This window comes from Passer domesticus, chromosome 14 (assembly GCF_036417665.1).
Source record: "Passer domesticus isolate bPasDom1 chromosome 14, bPasDom1.hap1, whole genome shotgun sequence".
Lineage (NCBI taxonomy): Eukaryota > Metazoa > Chordata > Aves > Passeriformes > Passeridae > Passer > Passer domesticus.
In genome coordinates this window covers 13351373-13368488 of record NC_087487.1, presented here as the reverse complement: position 1 = coordinate 13368488, position 17116 = coordinate 13351373, and the positions used below count along the sequence as shown (strand labels likewise).

Sequence of the window (17116 nt, the reverse complement as noted above, 5' to 3'; positions counted from 1 at the left end):
AACCAGCCTGTGTTTTAGTTATATAGTGCAGGCACTCTGTGTGGGATATATAGACATATATATCTATGTGTGTGTGTGTGTGTGTCACAGGGATTTCATACTTCCAAAAAATGAAATTCATTCTGATTTCAAAATAACATGTTGTTCAACTGGATACTGGAAAGTTTTGCTTCCTTCTTTTGTAGCAGCTTTCATATTTTTAGGAGAAAGTAGGAGAAAGGAGGGAGTGATGAAGTTAATCCTCTGCTCCAGCTAAGCCAAAGTAATATCTCAATCTTATAAATATTTCAGCGGTTCTCAGTCACTCTGAGAGCATTATGCTTTGGCCAGGTAGTCCAGATTTATAAGGGATGTAACATCAATTAATTTTCAGTCACAGTCATCTGTATTATGTCACCTACTCAATCACAGGCCCAGGAGAGCTGCTGACCCAGGCCTCCAGCATCTTCTTTCCAGGTCAAGCAACAAGTCACTTCTAAATCTTTCAAACCTCTTTCCCTTTCCTGATGGTTTAGGGATTAACTTTTCATCTGCCAGCCCTCTGCTTTGCTGTGAGATCTCGTTTTGGTTCCTAGCAACTGAAGTCCAGGTCGCTGAAAGAAATGCAGCATCTGTTTTGGTACTTTTAACCAATTTTCTCTTTAAAAATAAGTAAATAAAATAAAAATCAGCCTCTCTGCAGAAGCAGTTCTGGTTGGTAACAGGTGGAGGAGCCCAGCTCCTCCATCTCTGGGTGAGGTGGTGTTGCCTGGGGGTTGGCAGAGGGTCCTGTGCAGGTGGCCTGGCTGATGAGCACAGGTTCCTGGAATACTTGTCCTGGTGTGTGTCCTGCTCTGTCTGTCCATGCACCAACACAGGAGGATGCATTTGTTCCAGCAGGGTGTTGTGCTGGGGTGTTTTTGCCTGGATCAGCTGTTCCCAGTACCCCCAGGGAAAGGCAGGGGGGATGGAGTCACACTGCAGCACAGACAGGTCCAGAGAGATCCACCTGGTCGAGGCTGCTCTCTGAAGTACTGCTGGGCAGTGCCTTTTATTTCCTTTCTCCTGCACTGATTGCAGGAGCGTGTTTGGCTGAAAGATGCCTCCCAGGGATAATTCCAAGTGTCTTCCAAGTTTTAATTTAAAGGTATTATAAAAAAATGGGGGTGGGGAGAGAGAGAGGGAGAGAGAGAGAGAGAGAGAGCGTGTCATTCCTTCTTGTTCCTCATTATTGCAAATGTATGTTTGATTTCCCATTTGGGTTCATCTGCCTTCATCTTTCAGCTGCCATTGGTTCTCACTATGTCTTTCTGTGTGTGAGCAGATACCTCTCTAATATTTGAGATCTTTCCTGCTGGAAGTTGTTATCCCCCATAACTATCTTTTTGATAAAGCGAATTGAGCTTCTCTTAGTCCCTTGCAGCCAGGCATTTTCCCCACTGTATCTGGTGGTTTTTGTAATTCTCTCCAGCACCATCTCTAAGTGCTTCTTAGCAACCTTTGAAAAATGTATTTGTGAGAGCTGTTATCAGCACACCAGCATTGGTTTCACTCAGGCAGTCTGAAGTTACAAGGCACATTCTCCATCCCTTTGCATGCGACTAAAGGCTGTACCAGACACTACTGACTACAACCTTCTCTGGGAGCTCACAGTCAGTTACTTCTTTATTAGGAAATAGCTTCTTTTGGTGTGTGTGCTTTGCTTTCCTTTCTTGTTCTCACGGCACAGACACTCCTTCACACTTCCCTACAGCTTTCCACCCACAGTTGGGACGTGGATCTTCCTGCTTTGTTTGCTTATAACTCTGTGTTTACATCCATTAAGGTGTTTGACTTGGACAGATCCAGCATACCAGGAGGTCTGCAAAGCTCCGTGGAGCCTCCTGCTGAATTGTTCTGTGCTTCCTCACCAGCTTTTGTGATGTCTCTAAATCTCAGTGGCAGGGATTTTAATGCTGCCTAGCTGAACAGCATTGGAAAGGCTGACTGGCATCAGGCAATATCCTGGAATGATAGTGAAATTAGACTTTTTGATTGCCAATTTCCCCACATTTCCATCTGTCCAGTGTTATGATTTCAGCTCTTTGGCTTATTCCTTCCTTCTTTCTTAATCCAATATTGGTGACTAGTTTACAGCAACTGTGGAGAGAACAACAGTGGGGTGAGAAGGGTTGGGTAATGAAGGGGGTGAATGGGGAAAACTGGGTTTACAGGTACCAGGTCCATGTCTCTGTGTGTGTGTGTACGTGTTACAACGTAGAGCAGAGAAGCCTGAAGTCTCCTTTAGCACAGCCTGTAATCCTATTAGAAGGATTATTCTGTTGTCCCAGGCTATCTGATCGTGGTAAGAACTCATTTAGGTCAGCTGTTTAGGAAATTTACACACACAAGGAAAAAAAAAATATATAAGCCTCTTGCTCTATTTCATAGGGATCGACAAGCTCCTTTCAGACTTTCCCTGTGCTAGTGATTACATCCCTGCTCTTGTCATTTCTCTCTTAAACCCTCATGTAAATGACTTGCTTTCAGGTTTTTACTTCTGACAGCAGATGTGGATAGACAACGTGGTAGCTGGACCCCAGGTATTTCCAGACCTTGAAAGGATTAGAATTCTAAACAGTAAAGTACTTTGGATTTTGCTCTCCCTCTGTGCATTTGTGCCCATTATAACTTCAAGAGCGAGGGTATGGGTAAGTCTGATTTGTGGGCAGAACTTAATGAAAGCTAAATCTGGTCTGGCAGGGCCCCAATCAGTTTAATCCCTGGTCTGCTGATTATCAGCAATGTTATAATTTAATTTGAAGCCTCTGTATTTAGAAGGTCAGTGAAGCACTCCCATGCTTTCATTTATGGAGAGAGAAAGCAGGGTGGCAGTCAGTTCAAGTGCCTGTTTCCCTCTGTGCTCCAGCAAAGCCAGGTATTAAACAAAAGAGATCTTAAAACAAGCAACAAACAAAGCATCTTGGGCACAGAAGTATAATTATGTAGCCAAGTAGGAGCTCTTAATGTCAGGAGAAGTGTGGTGGGAGCCTTTGCTTCCCAGGCTGGAATAAAGCCATCACCATCCCAAGTTTTGCATTGTATTTCACAGCCTCCACCCAAATCCTTGCTGCAGAGCTGGGAGGGAGGTGTGGATCAAAATCCCACCTTTTTCTGCCAAAACACAGCCCACTCATGAGGGACTCCACTCTGGTTATTGGCAGGGCTGAGTCTATGACAGGCAGTTGAGCTGCTTCTTTCCACCCAGTTGTGCTGTTTCTATCCAGAGGGAGATGTTGTCAATGTACACAGAAAGGTGTGAATCCCTGTTTCTGCACAGCATTTTGGAACATTAAGCTCTCTTGGAGGAATCTGCCTGCAGACTAACAAGGAAATCCACTATTTTTATCTGTCCAGGAGCTCCACACGTCTGGCAGCCCAGCGTGGGTCATGTCTACTCAAGGTGCTGCACACACTGCAATTCCAGTCATTTCTGGAGGAAGCAACCAGATCAATTGTGCAACGTGTGTTTGTGAGGTGGGGATCCTTCCAGAAATCATCAGATATAGTCTGAATGTGCTATTGTGGATTGAGCAGCTGGTCTGGGATACTACGTGTGCAACAACCCCTCTTCTCCCCAAGCATCTTGTTTTCCTCTCTGTGTCCCTCAGAGCAAAGGTCTGGTTGAGAAAGAGTTTGGTCTTTCCCAAAGTCTTCTCTTCTCCCTCACTGGGATTTGAACAGCAGCCAGGTTAAGATCTTGTCAAGGTTGCTCTTCTCTCAAAGGGCCTTGGGCTAGAAGAGTGTTTGGTCAGGTGAAAGGAAGTGAAAGGATTCTGTGAGCATGGAATTCCAGGTGCTCATGTGTGTTGGAAGTCATTCTTCACTGGGAGATGTCCATTTAGCTGGCAGGTATTTCTATTTGTACTGACATGCAGGGCCCTTCTGGGGAGCCCTCAAGGCATGTATGTATTCAGGATTTGCCAGAGGAGGAGCAGCCTTCTCCATCCCACCACTTCTTTTCCTTGGCAGTTGTTATGGTTTGTGGGCTGGTGGCCATCTGGGAGACCTACATCATCCTTGGTCTGGCTTTTCTTTCCAAGCTAGGATAGCGATTTCCTTTGTCCTTTCCTTCATGTCCTCACCTGGATGTCTTTTGCTGGATTTATTCTGGTTCTAGAGCATGTTAGATGATCCTTGTTAATTCATGCCCAGCCAACCCTTCCTTTAGCTAACCAGAGTTCTTGCTTTAAGAATGGAGGTTTTTACTGCCAGATACCTGCTCCCTCCTCTGTGTTTCCAGTGGAGTGCTGGTGACATCCAGTGTCTAGTTTGGCTTATCACTGGCATGCATGTGTCCTATGCTGATATCCCCAGGGGATGCTATAGATCTAAAGACTTGTTTTCCCCCTCAGCTAGTCTGCATTTGAATGAGGAACCCTGCACCATGTCGAGGTGTTTGTGACATCTGTAATTCACACATGAAGAAAAAGGAACCTTTGAGGCTAGAGCTCCCACAAAAAGCTGCCTTGAAGAGGAGAGGCAACTGTGTACAAAGAGAAATGAGAACTGAGAAACAAATCAGAGCTTCCATTGGATATAATGAGAATCTCAGATAGTGACACAACTTACTGAGGCCAGAGCAGTCCTGTCTCTCCACTCCCCAGGGCGAGTCTTAGTGGTTTGTAATACTCACAGGTTCACTGCCTCCTTCCCCTCCCTGAAAGCAATAATGGCCCTGCAGGAAAAAGGCTGGGAAAAGGTGCAGGAGAAATGCCAAGGGCCAGCAGCACAGACAGTCCTCCACTTGTCATTTTGTCACTGCCTGGGCACGTGCAGAGGGACTCTTTTCACAGGCTGCCAGGAAAGGAGGCCAGTCCCCATGGCATGGCTGCTGGGCTCTCAGCTGAGATGCAGCTTGGCAAGAAGGATTTGAGTGAAGCACTAATGGTGGGAGGTCTGATACAAACCCTGCCCAAGTACCCCAGATGTACAGGCCTGGCTAAAGGCAATATTTAGCCTCAAACCTAGTTTCCACCCCATTTTTTTGACTGAGGTAAACCCAGGCTGTGCCTCTTAAGCTTTGCTGTCATGGAGATTCCTGAAGCTGTGGAGCTGTTCCTGAGAGAGTAACTAGAAGCCCTGGTTGCTTGGGTCATTACACACAGTGCAAAGCACAGGGGAGGGATCTGTCACTGTTGGGCTAGGAAAGACAGCAAATGGACCTTTCCATCCCTAAATGCTGTGATTTTCTCCACTCCTCATTTCCTTTATGAGATGCAGCCTTGAATGTAGTTGCTGCTCCTGCAGCTGTGTGCCCAACCCTGGGGGCAGAACATTCTGCTGCTCTCATTCCCAGCATCCTCTTTCTCATTTCACACAGCCTATTAGAAAATAGTCCTTTCTCAGCAGGGTTCAAGGGTCACCGTTTGGTGTGAGTGCGGGAGAAGCTCTTTGCATTTCAGCAGTTATAGATACTTGAACTGCAATGGTGGGATGGGGCTTTAAAATAACAGAATTTTGCTGCATATTAATTGGGTGGAGTGTACCTCTCCTTGCCTTGAAAAAAATATGAGAGGGAGGTAAGTGTTCTCATCCCTGAAGGGGTGAAGGGGCCCTGGGCTGAGCTGTCAAAACCACTTGCTGCAGGACATATTCTGTAACTTCACCTCCCAGGTGGTCCTGTTCTCCCTGGCCCCTTCTGGTGCAGGAAGTTCAGAGGAGCACCATATTTGCCTGCCCAAGGCCAGAGGCAGCTGACTCCCAGCAGGATGGTTTCCCTGTCATCTCGCTCTGACGATCTTAGTTTATGCTGTTTGTTTTCTTTAATTGAATATTTTATAAATTAACGTGATTTCTGCATAATGTTTATCTTCCTCTCTGCGAGCCTTTATGACCAAGACAGGCTAATTAAAACACTGAACCATGGCTGTGTCCCTGGCCAAGAAGGGAGACGACCATATAATGTACGTGGTGCTGATACGGATCTGGGAGCTGGCGGAGCAGAGCACCAGAGGATCTGTCTGTGACCATCAGTCTTACTTAAGGAGCCTTTTCTATTCATTGCTGTTGAGGCCTGTCTCTTCTCTGCCTTTAAGTGGATGCTGTGATGAGAGCCTCTGGGTGAGCATCATCATCCTTGCAGATACCTGTGCTGCCAGTGACACAGGCAGGTACTCGCAGGCGGCAGTGAGAGCCCCCGAATATGGAGGCAAAGCTGCTCACCCTGATCACCTGGAAGGGCTTTTCCTCTGCACTTTGAGGCTGAGCACTGCCTTGAGAAGCAGCTGAAGTTGCCCCCCTGTCCCCTAAGACGGGGAGCTGTGAATGTGCTTATCTCCCTCAGCAGAGACAAGGCTGAGCTGTAGCTTTTCCCACCCTGGGTGCACTGAGGAACCAGGAGAGCTGTGCCAGGGGGCTGGACGTGTAGGAGTTAAGCCTTCTGTATTCAGCTCTGAGGAAGTCCTAAGGGGACTTTTCAGAAGGCTGCCTCCTTCCTCTACAGGCCTTTTTTTCACTATTGTTCTTTCAAGATAAAGAACTTGGCTCTGTAAAAGAGTAAGCCAAGCACTGTTTTATTGCTACCAGCTGAATAGTAAAAAAGCCAAGCATAACCCATTTGCTGTTGTGCAGTGGTTAAAATCCAGCTTGGTACTTTGCATTCCAAGACATTCTGCCTCATCCTTTCTCATAGATTTCCTGCAAGCAGTAAAAATATCTTGCAAATGACTTATGCCCAACCACAAAAGCCCCCGTGTAAATATGCTGGTGCTCAGTTACAGAAGGGAAAGCATTGCACAACAGTGGCTTTAGGAATCTTTGTTTAAGTGAGGTAATTGCTTTCCTCATCTGTAAAGGCACTCTAATGTTAACCTCAGAGTGCAGAGTGTTACCTGCACAGATTCAGATCACAGCCCCACTGGTGTTAATGCCTTAGGTCTTAACTGAACAAAAGCCTCCTCTGGGCATGGTATTTTTAAATGTTTATGGTTACAAACTGTGTGTGCCTATATCTGCAAGTATCTGGCTCCTCCACTACATAACAGACACAGGATACAGAGCAGGCAGATAGCAAAGGTTGCTTAATGAACTGCTTGTCCTCCTTCCTATCTGTGGTTATCTTTGCCTTTGTAACCCATGTTCCCATGCTGAACCTCGTTGTTTTGGCAGCCTTCCTCTGTAGGACAGCAAGGAGTGCTCTGTGTTTACAGTGACACTGAGAAGATGAACAAACTGGGGTCTGGAGGAGGAGACTGGAGACAGAAGCTCTCCAGGGAAGAAAGGAGATGCTGGTAGGATAGATGTCCTGAGCCTAATTCCTGCAAAGCTGTAGGCTCAAAATGAGAGAAGCCAACCAGAGCTGTGATGGATGAATGGTTCCCAGTGAACTGGAACAGTGGGAGCTGCTCTGTTTAAACTCATTCCTTGCCCTCTACAATGTCCTTAAGGTCCTCCCTGAAGACCCTTAATATATATTGATGGGTACAAATTCTTCCTTTCACATTACACTCTCTTCTCATTTGGCTTAATTTCCAGTACAGACCTGCCTGGCTCCCTGTTTTATTTTCCATTTTATCAGGGGTGACTATAAACAAATCTTCTTGTAAGATCAGCAAATCCAGTCCACTTTTCGGCTTGTCCTTCCCCTCAACCATGTCTGCATCACAGTTTGAGCTGAGCTTTTATTACTCCTGACAGCTGGGGCTGTGGTCTCTGCAGAATGGTTTCCCCAACCTCTGTGAGCTCAGTGCCAAAATTGGAGTTAGCTGTTCTCAGATTTAACAGCCTCCAGTTTCACACACAGATTTCCAGCATCCCTGGCCCAGCACTCATTCCTGCCGTAGCTCACCTTGTCAGCACCAGGAGCAACCTAACACTCATTGTTTCAACCTGACCCTGCTCTCTGCCTTTAAAAATTTGCAAACAACCTTCCTTCTAACATGCCACTGGTAATGCCACCCATGAGTGAGAATAATGGTAGGAAAATAAGTTCACCATGCTATTTTCTGTCTTTTTTGTTTCCACATGAGGGACTTGAAGTGCATTTGTAGTTTTATAATTCATGTAAAGCTAAGAGGAGGAGCTGCAAGTGTGACTCTGAACAGGGAAACAGCAGTTCTGCTCCTCGCAGTCTGAACCCACCAAGATGCATTTCTGGCTGTCATCCTTTCTGCAGAGACACTGACAGCCAGCAGGACTGGGCTTCTGTGCTTGGGGTGGAGGTAGTAAGGATGTCTCCATGGTGTACATGAACCCTTCAGAACCTGTTCTGCCCAAAGGTTTTGGTTGTAGTGACAGCAAGCAAGGGTTAAAGCTGTTGGTGAGGTCCCAAGCTCTTTGGTGTTCACCACTGTCTAACACAGATGGGGAAAGTTTTGGCAATCTTGCTGTGGTGCTGTCATTAGCATGCATTCATTTCAAATTAATTAAAAGCGAAGATGAGATTCCCAAACTCGTTTAACTTCCTAAGCTTTGTTCTCCAGGGACTGATAGTGGAAAAACAGCTGGAGACCCAACGTGTCCTTTAGAAAGGGATGAAATGCAGTTAATCCTTGTTATATCAAAGCGAGCAGAAATGAAAAGTAAATTCCCACTTGAGAAGAGATTTTTCCCCCTCTGTGCATTTTCCCCACTCTGTTTTTCCATAGAAGAACTTTCTTGACCAGGAAGGTTGGAGGATATTTGTAGCCCTGGTTGTTTAAATATTAATCTGTACTTTAAGACTCGTTTGTGTGCGCAAAAGAGAGAGACAAGTGCAGTGGAAATCTGACAAATGTACATTCTCTCCACTGGATAGAGCTGCTCCAGAGCGTGCAGTGACGTTAGTCAGAGCCAGAGATGTTATGTGCTTTGACAGGACCAGTCTATTATGGGTTTCAGAAGTACTAACCTGCAGCAGCCCCACAATATTAAATGGGGTGTCTGGGACCTGAGTTGGCCTAAAATCCATTCATTACTGTCCTAACCTGGAAAAATTGCCTTCCTGAGCTGAAAGTATTTTCAAAAGTGATATCTGTGTTATATAAGTGAGAGTGTTTCTTCTGTAAAGAGAGGAAGCAGAGATCAGGCTGGGAAGGTGGACTCCCAAGGTGCTGGCTCTGAAGAAAGAGGTGTCTGAACACTTTACTTGGCAATTGAAATGTGTGAGTTGAGATTTATGTAAATCTAGAGTCAAACTCTGCTCTTTCCCTTGCCAAACAACACTCCATGTAGCTGGTTATTATTTGGAAGCAATTTTGCTCTCTGATGACTCAGTGAGGGAAGCTGCTGAAACAAAACAGAAGTGAACTGCAGAATAGTTAATATTGTAGAACAGCACAGGAGACACACATCATCTTTATTTTTTGGGTCTCAGTCCTCAGTCAAAGCAGCTAAGCCTCATCCTGCCAGGGGAGGGTTGCAGTATCTGTGGACTGGCTCTCCATTCATGTTCTGGCACTGAATATGGAGAATATGTATTCAACTACCTGCAAACAAGCTCTAGTCCAAGAAGGTAAAAATCCATAATCAGCCTTGTGAAAACACTTGAATAATGAATAAATTGGAGAGAGATGACAATTTATGCCAAGGTGAAACAAGTAAATATTTTCACTACATTTTTATTCATCTTCCATTAATTGGCATTTTCCACTAAGGTAGAATAGGAGGCTGGAGAGCCAAAGATCACAGAGCTGAGATTTGGGATGTCCCAGCAGCAGTGATTCTGGGGCCTGGCAGAGCTGCTGTGGCAGCATCATTCTGGTGTTGTGGGATGTGGTGGAGCTGCACTGAGGCACTCACTGTATGAGGAAGTTTTCATAGCACCTGCCCACGGTCTGCTTGGCTACATCCCACACATCTCAGGCTTTCGCACGTAGCTTTTGCAGGTCTGCAGCTCTTCCAAGCAGATATGAATGATGGAGGAGACGAGAATTTCCTCAGAGAGCAGTGAGTTAATTAATGGCTCCAAAGCACATCATTATAGCAATGAGCTGATGCATTAGAAATCACTTCCAACAAGTGGCTGAAGGTCATATCCATGTGCCATGGACCTTGCACGAATGCCCACAGTTTTCTCCATCTTCAGGGAGTGTGGTACATCGTTAACTGAATTTGGAATTCAGACTTTTAAAGTGAGTGGGCATAGGAGCCACACTCTTGAGGTGTTTGAAATAAACTCTGCATCTACTGCATGTCTGAGCTGTGTATCTAAATAGGTTCTGGTGAGCTCCCTAGGGTTTTGGAGAAGCCTTTCCAAATGGCTGTGAGTCATGTACCACTTCATCATTTAGGTACTGATGTGCAATGTTTGTTTATGAGTTCTCCTTTTATTTCTGTAAATTGAATTGGGGTTTTTTGGGGAAGGGCAGGCACTGGCTTTGTTGTCAGATGGAACTGGTCTGCAGTTGCTTTTTAAAACTGAGCTGTTCTTCCTCGTGTCTGTATCACTGAGAAGCAGCAGCAGGCATTGCTTCCTATCATGGAAGTGCCTCCCATTTCAGGCACCAAGGCATGAGGTGTTATTAGGGAGACTAGCAGGGGAGAGGAAAGGAAAAAGTAGAGAAGAAGTCTGTCCTAATTTTGACTGGATTGGTGCATCTGTTTAAATGAGAGCATAAATTTGCTGAGCAGACTCACTGTTTCACTAGCTCAACTGCATCATCCTCCTGCTCAGCTGTTTCTTGTGGTTGAAGGAGTTGGGGAGGATAAAGGCTTCACATCTTCTTTCAAAAGTTGTGTTTCATTCTGCCTCATTTATGATATTTGGATTGGAAATAAGTTTATTTCCACAGTGTAGGCTTTATTTGACAAATGTTAATTTTATGCTCTTTCTGAATCCTGTAGAGAATGCCAGCCCACCTAAAATCTGAGGTGACTTGAAAATTGCATTAATGAGCAGTTGCTTTCATTTTACCAACACAAGAAGAACTTCTAGACATTTTCTTGAGATCAAATGTACCACGGTGACTCTACTTAATCCAAATAAAAGTCGACTCCTTTTGTAAAGCTAAAGTGGATTTGGATGTGCTCCTGAAATGTGAGAAGGAATAGATCAAACTAAAGTATAGATTTCTGGATGGGGGAAGCTGAACTGGGAGCATGCACTGTTAGACCTTCAAGACCTCTGTACCTTTTATCTTTGATTTGAATCCATCTCATCTTTCCAGCAGTCTTTGATTTCCCAAGTGAATAAAAGTTCCAAATGTCACATATCTGAGGACTGGCATATAAAAGGTCTTATTTTGGAGCAGTAGGAGCCGCATGCATCCAGCATTGAACAGCTCCCACATGCTGCAGCTCCATTTAATTGCTGAAATCAGAGATGTTGGGAATGGATTTCATCTGAAAGTCTGATCTCCTAAACTGAAAGGCATAGGACAACATTTGCTCATCCCCTGGAGATGCTGCCAGAAGTCTGTCTCTGATTAGCAATGTTAATGGAGTATTAACATAAGCCACGCCAGCAAGGGAAACTGTAGAACACATTATCATCAGGAGAGCCAGCTGTGTAAAGGCGTGTAAAGATGATGATAAATGTAGTTTGTGGCTTGGGGAGCTGGTTGCTGAACTGCTGCATCCCCTAATCCAGAAGGAATGGAGCGGGAATGGACACAGCAGCCTGCTGTTCTCTGTGCCATCGTACCAAAGAGCGATGGAGATGCAAAGAGATGAACAGATGTTACCTTCACAGGGAAAGGGGGATGAAGGGGACTCCCCAGCCAACTCAAGACTTTTGCTGTCACAGGTTGAATACTTTTGGCTCAGCTCCATCTTTCAGCTGTTTAGGATTTTGCCTTTTGCAACGTCTGTGGAAGATTGATCCAGGATCTAAATATTGTGATGTCTCTGATTTCCACTCTAAAAACATCTCCAGAGATACTTTGCACTATTTGTTCTTGTTTTGTAGGTTTTTTTCCCCTCTTGACTCAGAATATGTGAATAGTCTGGTCCGAGAGTGAGGCTCAGAGATGTTGTAAAGCTGCTCGTTTCCTTTATTGTCTTGGATCTTTCATTGTCAAATATTAGCTATGTAAGTCCTACAAATCCTCACACACTTGCCCCACCATATCCCTCAGGATGTCAATATTTTTTCCCCTGATTTTGTACTTGAAATCCAGAATCTTCAAGGGGGAAACTCAGTACATCTGACCCATATATTGTGGTGGTTTCTGCTTTGCCACGTGGAGAGAGCAGTGAGCTCTAGATCAGCTCGGAAGCAAAATGCTTGTGCTTCAATGCGACAGCACCAACAGGGGCTTTACAAAACAGCACTGAATCTACTGACATGAGCTTGCTTGCACAGTTTTCTGGTGGAGCCACACATTTCACCCAATGACCTTTTTGACATTTTCTTGGTTTCCCTCCTGCAGGAACACTTCAGCAGTGAAGTGCCATACTCTGCTGAGCAAACTTGGCATCTCATCAAGCTGACTTATTTGGTATGTATTTACACTTGTAGACTTTAGTACTCTCCTGGCAATTGAGCTTCCTTCCTGCCTACATAAATATGATTTCATTATTAGCTTTGTTTAGTTGTTGTTGTGCATCTGTGTGCTTTCCTTTCCCAAACTGCCAAAGAGAATTGCAGGTGTTGATCTCAATTTGCACCCAAAGCATCCTGAACTCTTTACCCCACCTGCCAACTCTAATAATAAGCAGCACTCTTGACCTCCTGCCTAAAACAACCCATGAAAACTCACCCCCGTAATTTTTTTACACTGAGGAGCCAGTAAGTTCTGTTAGAGCTGTGGCCTCTGTACTTTTGTTTGTTTGTACTTAGACAAAAGTATTGGGTTTGTCTCAAAGGTGCTTTTCTGGCTTTTCCCTCTTGCTCTTGGATGTGCAGTGTTTACTCAAAACACGGGCTGAGCCAGAGAGGTTGCCTCTGCACAAAGGGCCCCGAAGTGCGTGAGACTCGTCCTGTTCGAGTTCTTGTGAAGTGCAGGAGAAGGTGTTATGAGCACGATCTGGACAGGAAATAAAGCTCTCATTCCCACCATAAATGCTGTCTAGTGGAGCAGGTCAGATGAGAGATCTCATACAATTGCTCGTAGTGTTGAGCCCTCCAAGGGTGTTGGCAGCCTCAGCTCCCACTGATGGGAGTGGTTGGCCACGCTGATCAGGCTTTGTGGAGGCAGGTGACGACTTCCAAAATGCCTCCTGTTAGCATGACAGGCTAACTTCTGCTTAGGGGAAAATGAAGAGCCAGTGGTTGGGTTTCCACTTTTTTTTGCAGTCTAGGCACTGCTTGGCTGTTTCTGGCCCAGGCACTGCCAAGGCAGCTGCCTTTGGCACCTCAACAAAGAGGCAGATGAGCTACGAGCACACAACTTTCCACAATTCTGAGTTAAACCAGCTGCTGTGCCTTTAGAAAGGAACAAAGCAGTTTCTGGACAACCTCTGGACAATTCCTGCTTGCTGAAACTGACCATAAGGCTCCTCTAAGCTCCTACATAATTTTCATTTTGTGAAACCTTTGCTGGTTGGAAAAAGATATATTTGTATGCCCTGGAATGAGGATGCACTGAAACTGTGCTAATGCCAGAGGTTTGTACATGCATTATCTTCTCTGTGATCTCACATCCCATGTACCTGTAGTTCTCTCCAGGGAATCTCAGAGTCAAAGGAGAACTGTAGGAAGTGTGCACTCACTTCATGTTCAGTCTTTTATGGGAAAAAATACTGCAGGTGAGCATCACTTGAATGACTATCCTGGATTTTTTTTGCAAGGCTTTGCAATGATCTTGCAGAGGAAAATATTTCCTGCATATATCTTGAAATTAATTTCTGCTCTGAGTCCCAGGACTATGTTTGAATTAAAGCAATTTTTATTCTTCTAGAAAAAAACCCACAATCTCATTTTACCAGGTGGGGACCTGGCACTGTAGGGGATGGAGAAGCTGCTGGAATGAGGGTAGATTTGTTTTTCACCTGGGAAGAGGCCAACAGGAGAGGTTTTATGAGATGAAGGAGAGACAAAGAAAGAAAGTGAAACCAAGCAGTCAACTTGGTAGCTGCAATCTTTGATCTGTGGCTGTCTGCAAGCAGCATCACAGCTCTGTGATCAGATGTACATGCTCATTACGTGTTGTACTCTCCAAGCAGGCATTGTAAATACAGCACAACAGATTCTGCTTCCTTCTGCCCAAATATCTTTTTTCATCTATATTGCATTAAGACCTTGAGGCCTATCATCAGGGAGAGAAAAAATACAATTTTCTTATTGTACAATGCATTTCATTCCCAGCTGCTGTATTAAATTTATTCCTATTTGAAGTGGTGTCTGTGAGTATAAATCATTTAAGTTTATATGTTTTTGTTGCTGTGGCAACTGTTTGACTAATTGAATTCCAAAGTGTCTCTCAGTATTTCAGGGCTACGATAAAGGGCACAAAAATTCTTAGCAGCAGGAGTCAAATGAGGAGGGGGAGACAGGCAGCCCTATCAAAATGACATGTTCTCAATCTCCTGGGAACAAGCTTGTCAGTGGTACCTTTGGCAATGGGCAAGGAGGGCAAGGGCTGGGGAGGAGCCAGAGCTTCCTGTGAGCTCTCACTGTGGGTTTCATACTCAGAAATTATGTTCATGCCCTTAGCTGGATGGGTAAGACATGGAGAGCCTGTAACTTGGCATTGGGAAGATTGTGTTTTACCTCTGTGTCTACTTTCCCCATAAGTCATCAGTTCTCAGTGGACAAGAGGTGCTGGTGTGCTTCATGGTTATAAACAAGCCCAGGTTTTTGTAGGCTCCATCTTCTTTCCATGGGGACTTTGAATGAGCTCCTGGGGCTTATCTTCTGTCTGGGATCATGAATGTGTTCCTAAAGGATTTCTTTCCCTGTCAGTTTTTGGCAGGAAAAGACTCCTCAGAGCTATACCAAAGGACTAGGGAATACTGGAGTGTCCTGAATCTCTCCAGAGACAATTTTTACCCTATTCTCTCTCTCTCATTTTTTTTTTTTCAGCTGCAAAGCAGAGGTAGGTGTCCTCCTAGACTAAAGCAGGAGAACAGAAGCATTAAAACTTAACTCTTTGCAAGGGAATTGTCTTAGGTGGGTGTAAAGAGCAACTCCTTTGCAAGCAGAATGTTCCAGACAGGAGCTGACCCACCTGTGCCATTCCCAGCTTGTTGTGGCAATTCCTGTTAGCCTGGAATGGGCTCCTTTTTTTGTGTGTTAATTATGTAGGTGTTTATTATGGCCACAAAATGTTAATAGAAAGCCTAATGGAAATCATGCTGGCTAATGAGAAGCTACTGTATACCTGCTGCTTTTCTCTGGGAATAACAGAAGCCAGAATTCAACAGGAAATTATTTTTCCAATTCCTGCCCTGTGCTTTTACTTTGTGATTACATCTTGTTTTAACCTTTCATCTGACTCTCCCTGCAACCTGGGGGAAGGCCAGGACCTCTCCCTTCACCCTGCCCAGAGGGCATGCAGGGGTCTGCTTGCCTTCCCTGCTTTCTGAAGGGCAATCTGTGAATGGTTTTATGGAGCTTGAAAAGGTCACAGGGAGCCCTGAGCAGATCGAGTCCTTCCATTGTCCATTTCCCACAAGGGATCCTGTCCAGTCTGGCGCAAGTGCCTGTGGCCTGACAGCCTCCTGGTCTGCTGTTTATTTTGGTGGAGTTTTATTTCCCTCCCATTAGATGCTTCACCAGCTGCTGCATGCTCCTGAAACCACCTCATCCTGGATAGGCAAAGGCAAACTGCAGCAGGTACTGGGAGCAGGCACAACAGGGTGACTCCAAGGGAAGTTGGTCAAACTAGGATTTTTTTTTCTTTATTGTATTTCAGCTGCTGGTTGAGAAAGGAAAGGGAGCTGTGTTTGATGAGTGAGGCCTGGTTTGGGACCCCAGAAAGCAGCAGGAATGTATAGCATGGGCAGCATTTCCAGGGAAGGGAGCAAATTCCTGTTGAACAAGAGCAGGAGAAGGCAGAAGAATGGTGGGTTGGAGTAGGGGTTTGTGTGTGTGCAGGGTAGGGAGAGGTGTCACACTGGGAGGCTACTGGTGGGAAAGTGGGTGTGTGCTGGATTGGGGGTGGGATATGTTGACTTTTGGGAGAATGGGTGGATTTAGCTATGACCAAAATATGCCTTTGTGTTCACCCACACGTGGAGAGCACACACCTCTAATTTCCATAGGGGAGAGTAGGCGTCCCTTAGGAAAATAAAAACCGAAATGAAACAAAAAAATAATTTTAAAAAGCCCAAACTCAGAAGGAAAAATCCATTGGAGATACTGGAAAGCTGCATGCTTGAAGCTGTGAATTAAGTAAGAGACTCTCCTCACCAGGCAATACTGAAACTCCCAGCTGGGACCAAGTTTCACATTTTTTTTCCCTTGTGGGCAGAAATTGAATGCTTCTGTCTTTGCCTGCCAAAAATAATAGTTGAAAAAAAAAGTGGTCTTACTGCTGCAGGAAGAGCCAAACATTTCCCTCATGGGCTGTCTGAAAGAACAGTTGTGAAAACACCAGATTTCACTGTAAAGGTGGGATTTCTCAACGGTGAGGAGCTGCAAATGAGGCATGTTGCAGGGTCCATATGGAGTTGCTGGTAGGAACTCAATACCAGGCTCTTGGAAGCATTTCAGAAGGGGCTTTCAGGAAACAGAAGAAAAGCAGTTCAAATGACTGGCTCTCAGTGATACAGAAAGCTGTAAAAATAGCATCTGAGCATCTCCTGTTACCTGGGCACTGGTACCCAGATCCTGTTGAGTGATTTCTCTGGCATCCATCCTCCCTGCCTTGACTTTAACGGGTTGTGCAGATTATTTTATGATCAATAAATATCCAGGCAGACACTGTGAAATTCCAATCAGAAAAATTTACAGTATTAAGGCAGATATTGTATAGCAGGATATAAATAAATAGAAATTGTCAGTCAAATTTCTGGCAGCTGCAGTCTGGTGTCAGTTGCAGTAAATTAAGTGTTACTTCACGAATCATCTTTATAGTTTTTTACAGTAAGTGTATCTGTGCAAGGAGGGGTTTTTTTCAGATTGCAATGGTAAATATCCTCTGGTTCCTGTGGTTTCAGCATGAAGCCTGGAATCAAAGGGAAACAAATGATAATCCAGCAGTGGATTTTGCCATAATCCTGAAATTTGCTCCCAGCCCCAAGACTGGAGCTGAGTTTGGGTGCTGAGCAATCCAAGCAGCAACAAGCAAACAAC

The 17116-nt window shown here is 44.9% G+C and overlaps 1 long non-coding RNA gene across 1 annotated transcript in view; it reads left to right on the top strand.

Annotated features, from left to right (window-relative positions):
- Positions 1–17116, top strand: part of LOC135280814 (uncharacterized) — a 67489-nt gene that overhangs the window by 4953 nt on the left and 45420 nt on the right. The window contains exon 2 of the long non-coding RNA XR_010347639.1: positions 12309–12377. This is a non-coding gene — a long non-coding RNA (uncharacterized LOC135280814). The remainder of the gene's footprint in view (positions 1–12308; positions 12378–17116) is intronic.